The 19,369-nt window shown below is 36.7% G+C and overlaps 1 protein-coding gene across 7 annotated transcripts in view; it reads right to left on the bottom strand.

Moving 5' to 3' along the window:
• ZNF385B (zinc finger protein 385B) overlaps positions 1-19,369 on the bottom strand; it is a 385,907-nt gene that overhangs the window by 87,497 nt on the left and 279,041 nt on the right. Inside the window, exon 1 of one of the 7 annotated variants that reach the window (XM_046659663.1) lies at positions 15,969-16,121. The exons of 5 other annotated variants lie outside the window; for them this stretch is intronic. The gene's annotated coding sequence lies outside the window, so the exon portion shown is untranslated. Of the gene's footprint in view, positions 1-15,360; positions 15,413-15,968; positions 16,122-19,369 lie in introns of those variants that run through there. One more of the 7 variants, XM_046659666.1, reaches the window with a different exon arrangement.

A 19,369-nucleotide genomic window follows, 5' to 3' on the forward strand; every position in this document is an offset into this window, starting at 1 on the left:
AGAAATGCACTTAAAAGTAAAGGCTTCAGCGGCCTGCCCCTTGGTGTAGTGGTTGAGTCTGGCTCAACCAGTGGAGTGGAGTTGTGCTCCACTCCAGTGGACAATGGCTCCCAGGTTCGGATCTCGGATGTGTACCTAGACCACTCGTCAAGCCATGCTGTGGTGGTGACCCACATACAAAATAGAGGAAGACTGGTACAGATGTTAACTCATGGCTAATCTTCTTCAAGCAAAAAAAGAGGAAGATTGGCAACAGATGTTACCTCAGAGTGAATCTTTCTCACCAAAAAAAAGTAAAGTCTTCAAAGTTCCAAAATAACTTTATTGAAAGCTTCATTGCAAAAAGCTAATGAAAAAACAGATATAAAACATACCTAAAAGAAAAGACTATATAAAAGTCTGTTAAGTTAGTGGCTTTATAGACACCACTATATCAACCTTTGAAGAAGAGCTCTGTATGAGCCCTTCCCAGAGTTAACGAGATTTTGAGACATTTTCTGGTAAACTGCGACATTATTCCCTTAAACAGTCAAGGAGAAAACAAAATTAAAAATTAATGGAGTTGTTTAATACTGCCAGAAATATTTACTGTTTGTTCCAGCTGAAACCTGACGAGACATTTGAAAGGATTTAATAACTTATGATCAGAAATTTGGCCAAATTTGAAGCTGATATTCAGAGCCTGATAGGAATTTTTTTATAAGCCTTCTTCCCTAAGTTAAAATAAAACTGTGTACCCAGAGGAAAAGAAGCAAATTAGGGATGATGTAGTTGGACAGGTAGATCAAAGATGATAGTTAGAACCCAATTTCTGAAGAATTGAGAGTAACTGTCCTTATCTTACAAATCTTTGCAAAACTGGATATGCAACTCTAGAGGCAGTTCACATTTCACCCATTCTCTTTCACAAATTCCCAAAACCTCCCCTATAGCTTGTAACCTCTCCAGGGGAACTGTAATTCAGACCATCACCAATTCCTAAGACTGAAGGAGAAAAAAAGGAAAAAAGAAAAAAATGGCTGTAGAAGAGCCCTTGCCCCAAATCTAGCATCTTAAGTGTCTTCTCCACGAATATTAGTAGAAAAAAAGCTTTAGCCATCTAAGCAGATAACCTGAATTTGTTCCATCTGCCAGAAACAAAATTTGGATTCAATTACAACTAGTGAACTTTGTGTTACTGTACCTGATTCATGGCAGTAATTTTAAAACATTAGTAATGGGGTCTCTATGTATGCATGTCTATATATGTGTATAGTGTATACTATATATATATGTGATATTTTTCTACCTCTGAATGGTATAATTTCTAAAAGAGCTCTATTTAATTGCCTTAAAATAGGCAGTTATATAAATTGTTTCTAAATATAATAGAAATGAACCCAAATGAATTTCATGACCATGTGATTTAGGAAAATATTTGGTATTAAAGCTAATTTAAGTTTGTTATCTTTAGAGTTATAAGCATTATATATAAAACTTCGGTTCTACCTAGGTTTACCAAAACCCAAACAAATTTATGTTATCTCTGTTACAAAATTTGGCAGCAAAAAAAAATTGATGGCTGACTTTGTCTAATGACTCATAAAGTTTTTGTAGGTAATCTAAATATAATTATTGGAAACAGTAAAACTAAGACATAAGACTAAAGAGTTTTTAGATGAACATTTTAACAATAAGTACATGTTATGGTATATGTATTTAAAAATAACTTGAAAATCTTTAGGTAACTTGAAACCTTAGAGTTTTGCTAAATTAAGTTAAATGATGGAAATTCATTCAGTAGCTAAATCATTTCCAACAAGATAAAATTTTAGACATTATTACTAAACCTAGGTTTATCTACTTTTTGCTTCCTTTTACAAAAAGTTAAAATATTTGGGTTTATTAATAAACATGCTTTGTTCCATGCTGAAAAATATTTTACGAGAAAGCACATTTCTTAGAAGTGTTTACAAGTCTGCCAATCCACAGCATGCTAAAATAAAAGACAATTCATAATTATTTCTTAGTTTTCACTAAAAATTAAGGCTTCTAAGAGTTAAGAATTCTAATTAATATATGTGATTAAAGCTACTAAAAATTAATAAAGGAAACATCTCTACATACAAGAAAAGTAAGATGTGTGTTTTCGGTAAACAAGGATAAGGAATGGAGATATTTTTGTTTGTTTGTTTTGTTAAGAAAGTAAATTGTCCTAAAGTACTAGGAAAGAGAGAAGGCATGGGACAAATTCTGAATGTCAAAAGGAAAATTATAGAAAGTTTGTGGAAGAAGAACCCTGAGAAAAGAGTTTTGAGCTTGGTCAAGTCGGTTAAGATTGAAATTAATTAAGTAAATGAGGTTGTCTTTTTTTTTTTTTAACTGAGGTAACATTGGTTTATAACATTATATAAATTTCAGGTGTACATCACTATATTTTGATTTCTGTGTAGATTACACTATGTTCACCACCCAAAGGCTAATTACCATCCATCACCATACACATGTGCCCTATTACCCCTTTCACCCTCCTCCCTGCCCCCTTTCCCTCTGGTAACCACCAATCTATTCTCTGTGTCTATGTATTTGCTTGTTATTGTTGTTGTTTTTATCTTTCAATTATGAGTGAAGTCACATACTATTTGACTTTCTCCATATGACTTATTTCACTTAGCATAATACCCTTAAGGTCCATCCATGTCGCAAATAGCAAGATTTTATCTTTTTTATGGTTGAGTGGTATTCCATTGTGTGTAATAAACATCTTCTTTATTCATCCATCCATTGATGGGCACTTAGGTTGTTTCCAAGTCTTGGCTATTGTGAGTAATGCTGCAATGAACATAGGGGTGTAAGTATCTTTTCACATTCATATTTTCAAGTTCTTTGGATAAATACCCAGATCATATGGTAGTTCTATCCTTAATTTTTTGAGGGATCTCCATACTGTTTTCCATAGTACTTGCACCAGTTTACATTCCCATCAGCAGTGTATGAGGGTTCCCTTTTCTCCACATCCTCTCCAACACTTGTTATTTCTTGTCTTGTTAATTATAGCCATTCTGATGGGCATGTGGTAATATCTCATTGTAGTTTTGATTTGCATTTCCTTATTAATTAGCGATGTTGAACATCTTTTCATGTGCCTGTTGGCTATTTGTGTATGTTCTTTAGGGAAATGTCTGTTCAGATCTTTCACCCATTTTTGAATTGGGTTTTTGTTGTTGTTGTTGTTCAGTTGTATGAGTTCTTTATATATTTTGGATATCAGCTCCTTATCAGAGGTATGATTTGCAAATATCTTCACTGAATTGTTAGGTTGTCTTTTGGTTTTGTTGATGGTTTCCTTTGCTCTGCAGAAGGTTTTTAGTTTGGTGTAGTCCCATTTGTTTAATTTTTTCTTTTGTTTCCCTTGCCTGGTGAGACATGGTATTCAAAAAGATACTGCTAAGACTATCTATGTTTTCTTCTAGAAGTTTTATGGTTTCAGGTCTTACGTTTGAGTCTTTAATCCACTTTGAGTTAATTTTTGTGTATGGTGTAAGATAATGGTCTGCTTTCATTCTTTTGCATGTGGCTGTCCAGTTTTCTCGACAGCATTTATTGAAGAGACTTTCCTTTCTCCATTGTATGTTCATAGCTCCCTTGTTGAAAATTAGCTGTCCATGGATGTGTGGGTTTATTTCTGGGCTCTCAATTCTGTTCCATTGACCTGTGGGTCTGTTTTTGTGCCAGTACCATGCTGTTTTGATTACTACAGGTTTGTAGTGTATTTGAAATCAGGGAGTGTGATACCTCCATCTTTGTTCTTTTTTCTCAGGATTCCTTTGGCTATTTGCAGTCTTTTGTTGTTCCATATAAATTTTAGGATTCTTTGTTCCACCTCTGTGAAAAATGTCATTGGGACTTTGATAGGGATTGCATTGAATTTGTAGATTGATTTAGGCAGTATGGACATTTTAACTATGTTAATCCTTCCAATCCATAGCATGGAATATCTTTCCATTTCTCTAAATGAGTTTTAATATCAAGAGTAAGCTGGTACAAAATTAGAACTTGGTTTTCCCTCTCTCTTAAAAGGATAGTTTTCTTGGGCATTTAGTCTGCTCTTGATAAAGAGATTATGAAAGATTTTTTCTTCACCTTTGAGTAGTCTACCAAAAATGCAAGATTTTATATTTTATCAAAATAAGTTTCCTGTATTGCTTTTAAAAGGTTTTTAATCATAAGAGATGAGGTTTTTCTTACAAATATACAAATTTCTGTATTTGCCAAAAATCTTTACTTGTCACCATGGTTAAATGGATAGCTAAGCCTTGTTTCACAGTGATCTGTGATCCTATTTAGTCAAGTGTCCAAACTTTTTGATATTTTTGACAAACTTCCCAAAATTCAAATCCTAAATAAAGTTTTTCTTTTGACCTGAAAGTAGCAGATTTTCCAGTGGGCCCCTGGAACTTCTCAAAGAATTTGATGTTTTACAAAAAGGGAAATATTAAACTAATAAGGTTTATTTGGTATGTTAAACTGCATGGGAAGCATTGTCAAATAAGTGATTCTAAGACTTCCTTTTTGGATATCCTTGCACACATATATGTTATTGATGTGTTCTAAAAATTATATAAAATTCTTAAAAATCTGATATGTCCTGGTATAATTCTAGTCATTATCTTAAAATGTTGGTTATAGAAATAAATGAATAAATTTCTTTGTCACTTGCATTGTGATCAGATCTTTAACCATGCCATTTTAAGCTTTTTGCCATTTACAGATAGTTATTATTTTACTCTGATGTTTTTGCAAATGTGTTTACTCTTCAGAGAGATTCATGGCAAGGCCTCTGACACTCACTCTAGAAATCAGTTTTATGATAAACTTTCAGATCATAAAACAGAACTGGGTAAGAAATTACAGAACTCTAATGCAGAAACTGATGGCTTCATAAAACTGCTAACAAAAGATCAAGATCAAGAATTGATAATACACAGGACTACATGAACCAAAGAGGATGCTCTAATGTTTTATTTTTCCAGATTTAAAGAAACATTTTCTCTTAAGCTATCAACAATCTGGTAAGATATACTTTTCTGAACAAAGATGAGACATTTACTTTTTCTCCCCACCTGATCTCTCCAAAATTCAGAAACTCTCGGTGAATATTTTTATTTTCACTTATACAATCAGTCCAAGTTTTTAATATAAACAAATTAGTTTTACTATAATTATCTTTGGTAAAAAAAATGAAGGTAATTGTGGAGGGAAAAATTATATTGCACTTTTGTAGATGTTGGATTCTAGTCCTGTTGCCTTTGAGGTTTGGACTGGGCTCCCTGGGCCTAAGTTACTGCCTTTGATCTAGCTGACAGCTCACGGTGGCCTGTTGGGAAAACAGGAACTGACTTCACATGGGATGGTCACTGACAGATCAGTGTCTGTTGGTATATAACCTTCTGCTGATCCCTTGTTGTCTTACGCTAGTATGACAAGCTACGGTCATATCTTGTGCTTGAGCCTATCATCAACGGGTTAAAGGAGCTTTCCTGAGTTCCAATTTAAAGGATCCTGTTGGTCACAGTCTAGAGACTGGTGACTGGGTATTCTGGAAGTGACATTATAAGAAGACAGCCCTCTACCCCTATCATAAAGGACCTTACCAAGTGCTCCGGACCACTGACACTGCTGCAGAACTAGAAGGCATTTAACCTTGGAGATACATCTCACAGCTAAAGAAGGTTCCACCTGACATCCAGTCCTGTACAAATACTGGAGGCTTCCAAATCAAATTGACTAGGAAGAGAAGCAACTGACATCTGAGGCAAACAGCTTTCTCAAGATAGCTGGACCAGGCCTATATACCTTTCACTTGCTGTTGCTTCTTAATTTACTTTTTCCCTCTCTTTCTTGGGAAGACAATACTCTTATCTGCATCTCCAAATCTATTAAAAAAGGGGGAAATCTTTCTGTCAGGTTTGTCATCAGAAGCCTCATAGTGTACATGAGTCTAGAAAATCATTTAGTACACTTAATTACCAATCTCTACTCCATTCCTCCCCTAATTCATTGTGCTAAGTGTCTAGAACTTTTCACCTAACCAATCAAACTTCCAGAGATTTAAGGGGTAACATTTGTAACTCTTCTAAATGCCTCTTGTTTTACTCGAGTAAACACCTCTGGCAAGGTAGACAGAACTAGACAGAATTTGGGCACAAGCCAAATGGTTAAATGCAGTGCCCACTGACATCCTGTGGTTCTTTGATCTCTTTAGCTAGCTGCCCTCACGCATTGCCTGGTTCTGACCTATTCTCCAATTTGGACTTAGCGTTTTGTTTGTTATTATAGGAATTCTCATTGTTGTAAAACTTTGTCTCCTTTACATAGCTGGACATTATAAAAATACCACTTGGATAATGGTCACACAGCACTTTGAAATGATTACTAAGGCTTATGAAACTTCGCATGAGAAACTTCAAGGAACTGCAGAAGATGCTTGCCTTCAAAAGAACTTGACAGTAGTGCCTTTTTCTGCTCTATAACTCTTGTTGCTCAAATGTGGCCTGAAGGCTCCTAAGGAAACCATTTTCCCTCCTACGTGGGACACAACATACCAGGAATGACCTTCCTGGTGACAAGGGCCCAATGATTCTTTGATGGCTGATCAGCAATGCTTTCCAGTGTTTTATCAGCAATGCGTTTAGAGAAAGATCTTGGTCAAAAGGGCAAAAATGTGAAAGATGACATGAGTGGAGCCATATGAAAATGGAGCCAGAGCTGCCATTCCAGAGGAATTGCCTTGCATGTCTTGTTTTCTTTATTTTCCAAACTGGACCAAACCGCCAACACTCCAAGAAGTCAGTAGGGACAAGAATATCCTGTCTGTAAAGACTGATGAAATTGGACTTTGCTGATGACCTGACTGCTAACCAATTAATGAAGTACAAATCTAGCCTTTTGCCTGATGATCGAACCTCAGGCCAATCTATGAAGTACAAACCTAGCACCAAACTCTTCTTTGATACAACTCACTTCATCCTCCCTTCTCCTCACAAAAACCCTAAGCCTCTTTCCTGTAATCAGAACACTATTTGGGTTTCTACCTGAATCTGTGCTTCCCAAATTGCAGTTCTTTGATTCCAAATGAACACTTTACCTCTTAAACTGGTTTCTTTTCTTGTAGGTTGACACCCCTACCTCATCATTTCCATTCTTTTAACAGTCTGCCACGTGAGGAAAACAAATTTACCAAGAGATCATCAAGTATGGTCAGTGAGAGGGGGCTATGTGAATAGGGGATGTGACTGATAAAGGGTTTTGATTCTGAAAAGGTCACACAATAATAATAACAGAGATAAGATTTTTATAGTGCGTATTATGTTCCAGACACTATCCTAAGTATATTACATACATGTGTACCCACGTATATACACATATAAATATACATACTTATTTGTATATATACTCATTTTATACATACTAACCAAATAAACAAGGTGCTGTTACTAGCCCCATTTACAGATGAGAAACTGAGGCACAAAGAGGTTAAGCCCAACTTGATACAGCTTGTACATGGAGGAGCCAGGATTCAAACTCGGTCAATTTGACTACTGAACTCTCTTCTTTACTATGGTGCTGGGGTCACCAAATTGCACACCTGAAAACACTTCAGTTACATAGATACATTCTCTAGCCGCAGACAGAAGCATTTTACCATCAAACTAAAAGATTGAAAATGTTGGATCTCCTTTGTAGCTGGGAATTAGAGGAAACTTTTATTTGACCTTAATGTAGTATCTGATACTAAAATAACTAAAATATGTAAGAGTTTTAATGCTCTATAAGACCTGCTTCTAGAGTGTATTTATCTATGAATAATCCTCCCCAAATAATAGTATTATTTAATTCAATGAATAATTGTGGGGCACCAACTGTATAAGGCACAGTGCTGACAGCTATAGGGATTACAAATGAGTCAGAAAGAATTTATTTTGCTTACTAAGAAAAGATAAGAAAATAATAACAACTACTAGTACCATTTAATGAGAATATTATTTATGCCAGCTACTGTGCTAAGTGATTTGTGTCCCTTATTTTATTAAATTATAATACAAATCTATGAGGTTTATATTATTATCCCCATTTTAGAGATGAGAAAGATGAGGCTTAGAGAGATTAAGGTCACTTAGTATGTGGTGGGGCCTGGGTCCAAACTCCTCTTCATCTGATTCTAAAGCCCTTGTTACCATTTCAAAAAGTAGGTTGCACGTAAAGTTGCTACATGAAAAAGATTCTGTCATCAAATACGTATAGAAAATGCTGGCTTCAATGAAGTTTAAAATGGGTCTTTTCTGCAGACATCTTGGAGCTTTTAATATACTAATGGGTGCTAGGAATGTCTAGGCAGATATAATTTCTACTCTCAACTTCTTGAGCATGAATCGTCTTTTCTATTTTCATCGCACAGCTTCTGGGACGGCCATGACTTTAGGCAATGGTGTTCTACACACATTAAAAGCATCAGTTCAGGAGAAAGCTGATGAATTCCGGGTCCAACATTTTCTTGTTGTGTAACCTTGAACAAGTGATTTTACCTCTTTATATAGCTATTTTCTTGTCTATAAGTTGGGCAAAATAAGAGTATCTACATCACAGGACTGGTAGGAGAATTTAATTGAGATTTTTCTATGCAAAGTGCTTTAAGCCCGTGCCTGACACCGAGCAAGTGTTCAATAAAGTTCAGTTGCTGTAGTTGTGAACTATTCCTACTCCTCTTACACTATGCCATATCCCTGAGGGCAGAGATAGTTAGATCCAGTAACGCTTATAAAAGACAGGATGTGTCAGGGATCATATACTATCAAAAAATGTTAAGGAGGTTCAAAAGAGAGAGAAATTGCATATGGTTAGGAGTTAGGCTCATAAATATTTTAATAAAGCAGCTCTCTCATAAGCCTTGAGGAATGGTTGTATTTTGAGAGGTGGGTTTCGGAGAATGGTGACGAGAACTGCATAAACAAAAAGCGTAGGAAGACAGAAGGTGTTAAAATTCTAAACTTTTTAAGTCATTGAAAGTACTCAGTGTTTCTGGATTAGAAGGTAAAACAATAAAGAGAAAGCAGCACATCTTTGTGGCCTTGGAGTATGCAAAGATTTCTTAAATGGGAAACAAAAGTACCAAACATAAAAGAAAAAAAATTCATAAATATACTCTATGAAGAATAAGAATGCAAGAATAAGACACTATCAAGGAAATGAAAAGGGCATCCATGGAGTGGGAGATGATATTCGTAATATATATATACTGACAAAGTACTTGAATCTAGTATAAAGAACTCCTACAGATCAACAAGAAAAAGATTAACACGGTAGAAAAATTGGACAAAAAACTTTAATGGACACTTCACAAAAGGAGATACTAAAGTGGCCTGTAAACATTTGAAAAAGTGCTTGACTTCATTAGTGATTAGGGATATGCAAGTTAAAACTACAACGAGCTATTACCACATACCCACCAGAATGGTTACAATGAAGAAAGATGAAGATTAACAAGTGTTGACAAGGATATGGAGCAATTAGAACTCTTATCTGAAGTGTAAATTGTTATAACTACTTTGAAAAACTATTTAGTAATATCTACTAAAACTGAATATATACATACCCTATGACTCAGCAATTCCACTTCTAAGTATATACCTAACAGGAATAGATGCATTAGAATGTTCATTGCAATACTCTTTATAATAGCCCCAAACTGGAAATTAGCTAATTAACCCATCAATGTAGAAAGAATAAATAATTTTGGTATCCTCATACAATAAAACATTCACATAATAGAATACAGCAATGATAATAAATGATACATAATTACATGCAACAAATAGACCTTGCAAATGTAATTTTGAGTAAAAGAACTAAAATAAAGGATACAGTACAAAATCAGGTGAAACTAATCTGTGCTGTTAGGATCGTGGCTGTGCTTGTAGGAAAGGTGGGGTGGGGTGGGGTGCAGTGACTGGAGGGGAGCATGGGAAGGCTTCTAGAGTGCTGGAGTTTTCTTTTACTTGATCTTAGTATCAGTTACACAGGTATAACGTTTGTGGACATTCATTCAACTGTACACTTTGCACTTTCCTGTATATTTTAATAGAAATTTTTTAAAAGTAATGCGTTCAACGCTATTAATTTTAGTAAACTATTTTGACAATTACAGGCGAAATTCTCCAATAAGAAGGGCATCTTCAAATACTGTCAAGTTTGTATATTTTTAGGATGAATATGATGTTTTTTGAGTTCTTTTTTCCACTGCCAGCTTGATTTTGCTCAAAATGATTCATGAGAAAATAAAAGTTCCCTTTAATGCTAATACTTCCTTGCTGAATTTTGGAAGTGGGCAGAGGAGACTGACATAGAATCTGGTGATGCCAAAGAGAAAAATGTGTATCTAGAAATCTGAGTCTATAAAATCTTAACAGTTGGCGGGTCTGTGCCTAAATCTCCCTTGGGGCACTTAGGGTTCCCTCCAAAAACTCCAACAGCAGGATCCTGGCAGAATGCTGCATTTAAAAATAAATCCTTCTGAGTACCACACTAAAGTTTATAAGCAATAATGAAGTGCCGCGTCCAAACACAGCAGTGGAGCCACATCGTGATGATTTTTAAGCCACAACGTCCTTTGGGTTTAGTAGTAATATGCCAGCTTTTACACAAAACCATGAGTCTTTCACTAAGATGCAATGGATGGCTTTTTGGAAGTGTGACAATAGAATACATACAGCCAAGTGGAAATTCACTTATATCTGAATATCTTGCCCATGCACTGAGTTTCTTATATTTAAATGTTGAAAAAAACGGGTAAGATTTATTTACTATACAGTACAAAACATAGTTTGGTTAAACATGTGACATACTTCATTAGTGGCATTCTTTTTTAAAGCAGCATTGAAAAATCTGAGAATTTCAGAATTTAAGTAAAGAAGACAATGGGTTCTCACACACACACACACAAAGGCTTGAGGACTACTTGTCTTCTTTTAAGCTGAATTTAAAACATTTTTGCTTTGTTATAGTTTTTCCTCCTGTAACCTGATAGTGTTAAGCATGACCCTGCAAGAAAGAAAACTCAAAGAAGGGAAAACAGGGTTCTGACAAATGCTTTGTCAAGCTTTTTGAAATAGTTTTTAATACACCTGACTTATCAAAAGGGAATGTCATGTGCTTAGTTCCTGAATTACTAAGTCTTTAGAGAAGCCAAAATTATCTCCAGACAGAGCTTTACTAAAATTGTCTGAGGTCGAGAATGGACTGGAAGGTCACGGTAACCTGACGAAAGTTTCTGGCAAAAAGACCCAGGGAGATGGTCTTGAGCTACACTTGCCCAGTGACTCCTGTCTGTGGCATCAAGATGCTTCCATGAGGTCTGTTTCTGTTACAAACGGAGGACCTATTTGTTGTCCCCTTAGTGCTCTAGGGACGTAGGTCCTAATGGCGGCACAGACCTACGACTTATCTTAGAAACCTTCCCAAAAGTACAGACTTTCCTAAGAAAGGCAACGACTATGTTTCTCAAGCCACTGAATATTTCTAGAGGAATTATATTTCATAAAATTTTAGAGGTAAACATAATTTAGGAATCTACCCTTCATTTTATGTGAGAAAAATGGGATGAGGAGAACTTCATCCAGCATGGTACCTGACTGACGCAGGGATCAAGCCTGGAGCTTCTTGCCCAGGGACACCGTTTCCAGTAGTCAAGTCTGTACAACCAAAGATGTGTAAGAGTCATATATTGTAATTGTTATCTTCTTTAGAAATTTAAGTAGGCTAGTATTTGGTCCGTTTTCTTTTTATATTTTGACTGAAATTTAGAAGTATTCATTTTTAAATGAGATTTTAATTTTAGAGTTTTATTAATATGAATAATGGAAGAAAAATTAAATGAAAGAGAAAAGCCCGTGTGGCCAAGAGCCAACATTTCTTTCCATTTTAAAGAACAGCAGAGGATTGATTGCAACACCTCATTTTAAATAATTCTTTTAATATTCTCAACGGGAAAAAAAGAGAATGATGAACCCCATTAAAACTATGCTTTTAGCCATACTGTTTGGATCAATACAACTAATTCAAACAGCCTCCTAGCAGGAGGCACACTCACATTTCTGTTGGTGGTTTTTATACTGAGGTACTATCAGGACTGCAGTAAAAATGCTATCTGAAGACACATTTTTCCAAGCAACGACAACTGACCTTCCATTGGGGCAGATCAAAGCCGCAGGGCCATTGAGGCCTCTGGCTCTGTCTTTAGGCCTCTCCTCTGCGGCTCACACAAACGGCCGGGCTGAAGGGGCCACATACAGTAACTCCGGAGGTCAAGGCACCCAGCTGCTGCTAGAAATTCTAGCTCCGGGACACAGAATGTTTTTTGCCCTCTGGTTTCAGAAAATTTCAATTCTTGTATTCAGTGTTTTGGCTATTTGCATTTAAGAACCAAAAGGAAAAAAAAGAAAAAGAAGGAATAGTGGTTTACTTAATGGTTTTTTTAAAAAGACATTTTTCCCTGCAAGCTTGCTCAATTTAAAGAAACAGAGTTCATATTTGCTCTGCTAGTGCTCTGTACTCCCACCCTGGGAGAGAAAAGAGATTTCTTTTGCTTAAATATTAACCAAACATTTCAAAGCTATTCAAAAACTATTGTCCAGTCTGAAAAAAGAAGAAAAGCAATAGGCTTCTAGAAAGCACAAGCTGGGAAGAGATAGAAACAGTAAAAACTGTGCTGTAACCCTTTTTCCTTTTTGCACACGTATCCCATGGCCACTATAATTTTAATGCATTATAGAGTGTTCGGGGAAAATTCTAGTGGAGTATTGTAATCATGGTGAGCATCATAGAAGAGGCCACTCTTGGTTCTCCATCAGCCAAGAAACAATTTTCACCCAGGAGCAGTAGAGATGGCTCCCAATTGGCAGTCAGGGCTGCTGTGTAAGCCACATGAAAGCAGCCATTCTACCCCCGTGGAAACCTGGTAGGAGGTGACTAACCTGGCCATGCCAGGGATGGGGTGAGCAGCAACTGTGAGTCATGGGAAGAGAGCAGGGTTAGGATGGGGAAAAGGGTGCGGGGGATCCAGAGAGGGAAGGACAAGAGAGGTGATTTTAGCTTAACTTTGCAGAGTGGACGAATGCACCAATTCCTTATTTGGAATTTCCTAAGAGTTCACTCCTAAAATAATTTCCTTCCCTTCTATCTTTCGATTGTATGGCAGAAAGCTGTATAGAATGAAGTAGAGCAGAGCAAACTATATAAGCAGGAAGAACTTAGTTAAGCAGAGCATGTAACTCCCTCAAACAAAGAAGCTGAGCCACCAGGATACAACGTGATATCACCCTTATCCTGAGAAACACGGAGTATCCTGTGATCCAGCGGATGCTTGGACTCCAAAGGGTCTTTAGTCAGTATTGAACACAAAGGCCAATCCCTGGCCTGGCTTCTTGGAACTCTGCCATTGTCCTGATATCCTAGAAATTGATGCTACTTGCTTTAATCATGCAGACAACTTCTGGGGCACTAGTGATATGCAAAATAGCATCAGATAAGGCCCTCCAGTGAATGCTCAAGGACATTCTGCATTAGAAGTGATTCATCATAAACGATTGCCCCTGTCCCCTGTGCCCCCTGTCTCATGTTTATCCTTATACAATGATACTAACTTTGTCCCAGTTTTTCTTCTGTGGAATTTCTTGTTGGCTTCCCAAATAACTCCTTCTCACTCTCCCAATGAACACGAAAAGTCAAAGACATAATGATTTTTTAATAAGGAGCCACATGGAGAGTAGAGAATTTAATCACAGCACTCATCATTTTCCTTTTCAATGGTTTGCTTTATAAGGCAACAAAGGAATGGAAATATTTTCTTTTAGAAGAACATTTTTTTTGACTCTTGGTCTCTTCTAAACTTCAAACAGCCTTTTAAGCTCCCTTTGCTTTAAAGGACACAAATGGAAAGTAAACAATTCATAAAACATAAAACAATTCATAAAATAATTCATAAAAATGGACCTGGTGCTCAATGCATTTAATTTGACAAAGTATGTTTCCAGTGAAAGAAAATGCAAAAAGAATCCAAAGTTCCAAAATTGCATAATCTTTGTTTCCATACTTTGATTGACTTTTTTTCTCTAATACCCACTTTCTCTGTCTCTCTCTTATCTCTCTCTATTGTCTTTGCTGCCTCTCATCTCTCTTGTCTGTCTCATGACTCTGGCATCTCTCTGTCTCTGTGTCTTCCTATCTCTGTATGTGTATGTGCCTGTCCCTCTGTCTCTCTCATCTCTTTGTCTCTGTCTCTGTCTCTCTCTCACACTATAATATTTCCAGGGAACTAGAAAGCACTCATAAAATTTGTCATTTGCCTTGTTTTGCAGCTATATTGTATTAATTTTGTTTTCAATACTTGCTTCTATAAATCAAAAGATTAATAGGAAGATTTAGCTAATATCAGGACAAGTTTGTGCCTGTGGCAAGATAAAACAAATTAACGCCTTATGTCTGGTTATGTCTCAAGTAGTCATGTCAGTTGCAACAACTGAGGATTGTTTTTACGTGTGCTTACACAATAGTATCTGCCATACGCGTGACGTAGTGGGAAAAGTTAAGAACTTAAATCCACCATAGAATTTAATGGTATATTTTTATAGAGGTTCATCATCAGTATCCTGGGTTATACAAACACTGTAAATTTTCATTGGGGAGCACAAGGTGCTTTTACATATATTAAGCAGACTTCTAAACTGTTACATGGCTAACGATCACCCCACAGTTTTCTGATGAAGAAAATGATGCTCAGGGATAAATAATCCCATGAGAAAGCAAACATATGAAATGAAGCCAATGATGGACCCAGGGCTAGAAAAAAGATTTCTTCCAAAATCAGGTACTAGGCTAATTGTGATAACTACTCTGCGGACAGCGTCTGATAAGAGATCTCACATCACAGAGTCTTTTGGACCTTGTAAAGATTAACGCACATTGGCTTTCCTCATTTTTTGCAACAGTCTACTGAACCTGCAGTGTTTACACCTCTAACGCACCAGAGAGGCAGAATAAAAGAAGTCACCACTCTTTCAATATTTTCCAAACCACCTGAAATCCCGCTGGGGACTATGAGATAAAACGTCTTCCTAGTGCCAAGAGTTTCTAAGCTCTTTCCTAACAGCAATATTTATCCATGTTTTAAAAGTGGCAAAATTGAAAGAAAAAGGATTTTTTAAGTGGGGAAAACTAAAGCGATAATATCAAAATCAAAATGAGAATTTCACAAATATCTATTGTACACATACAAAATATATCTGTCTTCTTGACAAACAATACTCCCCCTTGAGGAGCTGCACTTACCTGGTTTCCAGAGAGATTTCTATGCCCAAGGGTCTAAATAAACATTGAGCCATTGAGTTTTGACTGGAACTAGATGGAACACTAAAAACCTGAAACGTTGTCTATCATAAAAATCATGTGACAAGAGTGCAAATCACTCACCACGTCACTCAATTTTATTACAGGCTACCAGCCACTATTCTGTCAGCCTGAATGTGGATTTTGAAGATGCACAATCATCAGCTTACATATACTTCCTGAAGAGAAGAGAGAGAGTTCTACCATACTTGGTTTAAATATGAACTTCATTTTTAACTAGTGGTTATTCTGAGACAAACTTCAAAAGAAAAAGGAACTATAGTTCATAAAAATAATGGAAATGTGGGAACTCAAATCACATCTCCATTATATTCAGCAAAGTAACTCAACATGACAATTCAAAGAAAAACAAGTTAGGAAAACCAAGATGATATTGGGCAAGGGAGTCCTGAAATTAGCAAATTCTATTTGCTCTAATTCTGATACTTTTTCTCTTTTCTGAAATTGATTTGAACTGTTTCACATTTTTGTCACATACTTCATGAAAAAGTTCCCTGAGGTGTAAATGCTAATCAGCCAGCAACGCTTACCTTCGTTTTTAAGATTTCAGACCACGTTCACTGCTGCATTCGAACACCGGACGAGGTGTTACACCGAGAGAGAAACAATTCCATCATTTCAACCTGGTGCTCCTGTGAAATGTGGTGCTAGGAAACAGCCGGCAGGCAGTGCGGCTGAACAAATCATACGTCCTGTAATTGCCGCTTAGCTCTAATTACTATTGAGGATAGTGTTTGCAACTTGATTCCAGGGCGAGGACAGGCTACCTTCTGACGACACTGAGCCAAATATATCCTAAAAGACTGACAGGGTACTTTCTTTCATGTAGTTTTTCTGAGTATCTTCTAGCTACTCAGAAACTACCAATCCTCCATGGTAAAAATGAAATCAATCATCTGACACACACCTCTCCTTCGCAATGAAGCAATTCTAGTCTCTCAAAAATATTTATTTATTATGACAATTTGGAATTTTTGGTATCACTTAGACTTAAGGGGATTGTTTATTTCTTTTCTAGTTGGGCAACTAAACCTTTACTTTAAAATTGATTTTTATTTTAAATGGGAATGTGTTCCTGAAATATGAACTTTATTTACATTCTGTTTGTCTAGAATAATTTATTTGCATACCATTAGGCCAGAAAAATTCGTTTCCTTTCCTGTAGACTTTTAGGTTTTTAAATAAAGATTCACAGTATATAACCCAAAAGACTAAAGCAGACAACAATGTGATGTTGATAACATTAATAGAGCTGTTTATGTATTTTGATTCAAAAACCTAATTTAAGTTATATGGAAGAATTATCATGGTAAAATTAGCAGTTGTGTAGGCTTGGAACCAAAATGATACAATATTTACTCATATATCTAACTAATTTCACTCTCCATCTAGTGGCTTCTGACCGTGTGATCAAAATAAGGCTTCTGATGTACCCATGTTACACAGTGTGGCTATGCCTGAATGGCTGTTTTGCTTATGCTAAGCTCGTTGTCATTGATACTGATGAGTTAGCTTAGTGGACATTTGACTGAACGAAAGAAACTTGAAAGGACTGATGTTTGCAAATGTCAGGAAGGATTTTGCACCTTTGGTTGTGCAACTTAGCACATTTGCTAACCACAGGCAACACTTTAGCGACGTAGAGAACAAATTAACCTCCACTCAGATTCAGAGTTTGCGTATCTCTGCTTATGATTTGCACGGTAACTATCACGGACAGGTAAACCTATGGGAATAATTAGATGCAGCAATCAAAATGGTAATTATAAAACCAGCTCTTAGAAATGGTGCATATCTCCAGGCCCAATGACCTCAGTTGTTATGAATAATAACAAAATAGCACTCTAAATGGAACATAGGATGCCAGCTCTATACTTACTTTTGCCAAATAATAATTGCATGCCTCTTGTTCATAATATTTAGCTCTTCATGATTAGAATAAAATTATAGTCACTGCCGTGGTTTTCACTTTTTTATTTTATTTTTTAAAATCTACACCTATGATAGAACTCTCCCAAGAAAAGTCTCAGATAATGTCAATGCTTCCCTCAAAGTATTTTTCTTTCATGGAACTAGGCAAAATATTCCATTCTTTTTTTGCCTGCCCTTAAATCATGCCTGATTCTTAGAGTATTTTTCCAGAAGATTTCCAGGTCTGGCACACTAGTCCATCCTCAAACTCCCAAATCCTTTATTGGTACCTCTCAAAGGTCTTTAGTTTAGTTCAGCAGTACACGAAGTGTGGTCCCCAGACCAGCAGCATCAGCATCACCTGAGAACTTGTTAGCAAAGCAAATTCCCAGGCTCCATCCCCGACCTGCAAAATTACAAACTCCAGGGGGAGAACCCAGCAATCTGTGTTTCACCCAGCCCTCCAGGTGACTTAGAGCACACCGATGTTTGAGAACCATGGGTCCATGGTGCATGCATGTACTGAGAGCAGTAGGAGAATGGGCCTTTCCTTTTTCTCATCCATTACCATTACCTTCATTTAGGTCCTCATTAGCTGTTCACTAGCATAATTCTTTAATCACCGTATTCTCCCTGTAGTCAAGTGAATTCTTAAGGAGGACAGCTTGAATCGATCATTTTCCTATTCAAATATCTTCCATGGCTCCCCTAAGTGTGTTACGGGCTCTGAAATCCAATACGCCTGATCAAATGCCTACTCTACCACTTAGCAGCTGGGCAACATTAAATGAATTAATTGAATTGTTAAGCCTCAGTTTTCTCGGTTGACAAGTAGGGATAAAACAGTAGCCATATCTCATAAGGAGACCTGAAGGAACTAATGTGTGTAAATTCTTACTAAAGTGCATAGAACATTGGAGGATTTAGTAAATGATAAGCATTGTTATCACCATGACCAAACCCATGGCCGTAGAATACGGTTCCAACGCCTCAGTTTAGCACCCATCACCATCTTCAAACTTAACTGAAAACTGTTTTCTTACACTTTCTAAGATATACTAAACTGAATTATTCCTTAAGGTTAAGGGCCAAATCCTATTTTTCTTTCTGTCTCTGGCTCCGTAGGGCACGCCTTACACCTAGTAGTTGCTCCAAACGTGTTCACTGCATGAAGCACTGGCTGGTGCTTGCACATACACACTTTCTTAGATCTACCACTTTGTTCATGCTGTTGTTCTCCCAGGATGCCTTCCCTTTCTGTCCCCTTTTAAATTCTCTCCATTTTCAAGTGGCATTTTAAATGCCATCTCTCCCAGGAAGACTTCCCACTTCCATCAGAAGACAGTATCTTGCACTCCTCTGAACCCGCAATACATTTCATTTACACCTCTCTTACAGTACTTAAGACAGACATTCTATTGTATACGTGTTTTTTCCCCAAGGAGCTATAAGCTCTTCTGGGTTACTGCTGTTTGCCTAGTGCCTTGCTCAGAGAAAGCACTTAATGAAAGTGTTGAAGGAATAAACGAGGTAAAGGGAAAGGCATCTATATTCTTATTATAAGAATTGTGCTGCTGCATACCACCCGATTAAAAGTTTTCTTTCCCGTTGATAACTATGATGGTCTTCAAAGATTGAATGGATTATGAGAATTACTGAAACAAGTTTAAGAGGACCCTTTATGAACAGAGTGTGTTCCTAATCTTGGGTTTGAAGTTAGTGTTCTAGAACTCAGAAGCATTTTTCATAGAAACAAAGTCATAAATGGTCATGGATTCCTGGGATGGTCCTCAAAAACTTAACCCACAGAATACATGTATTGGATAGAACCTTACACTAGCAATAGCACCTCAATGCCAGCATTATGATAAGGGGTCTTGAAAAGGAGCCAGTATCCTATGAATGTTTATGAAGATGCTCAGTCTTCCTTGCAAAACATAAAACCACGAATTTTGTTTTCTTCTTTATATTTTAAGACATGCTCAGAAAGCCACAACCAGAAACCAATTTTCTTGTGTAT

This window comes from Equus quagga, chromosome 4 (genome assembly GCF_021613505.1).
Source record: "Equus quagga isolate Etosha38 chromosome 4, UCLA_HA_Equagga_1.0, whole genome shotgun sequence".
Lineage (NCBI taxonomy): Eukaryota > Metazoa > Chordata > Mammalia > Perissodactyla > Equidae > Equus > Equus quagga.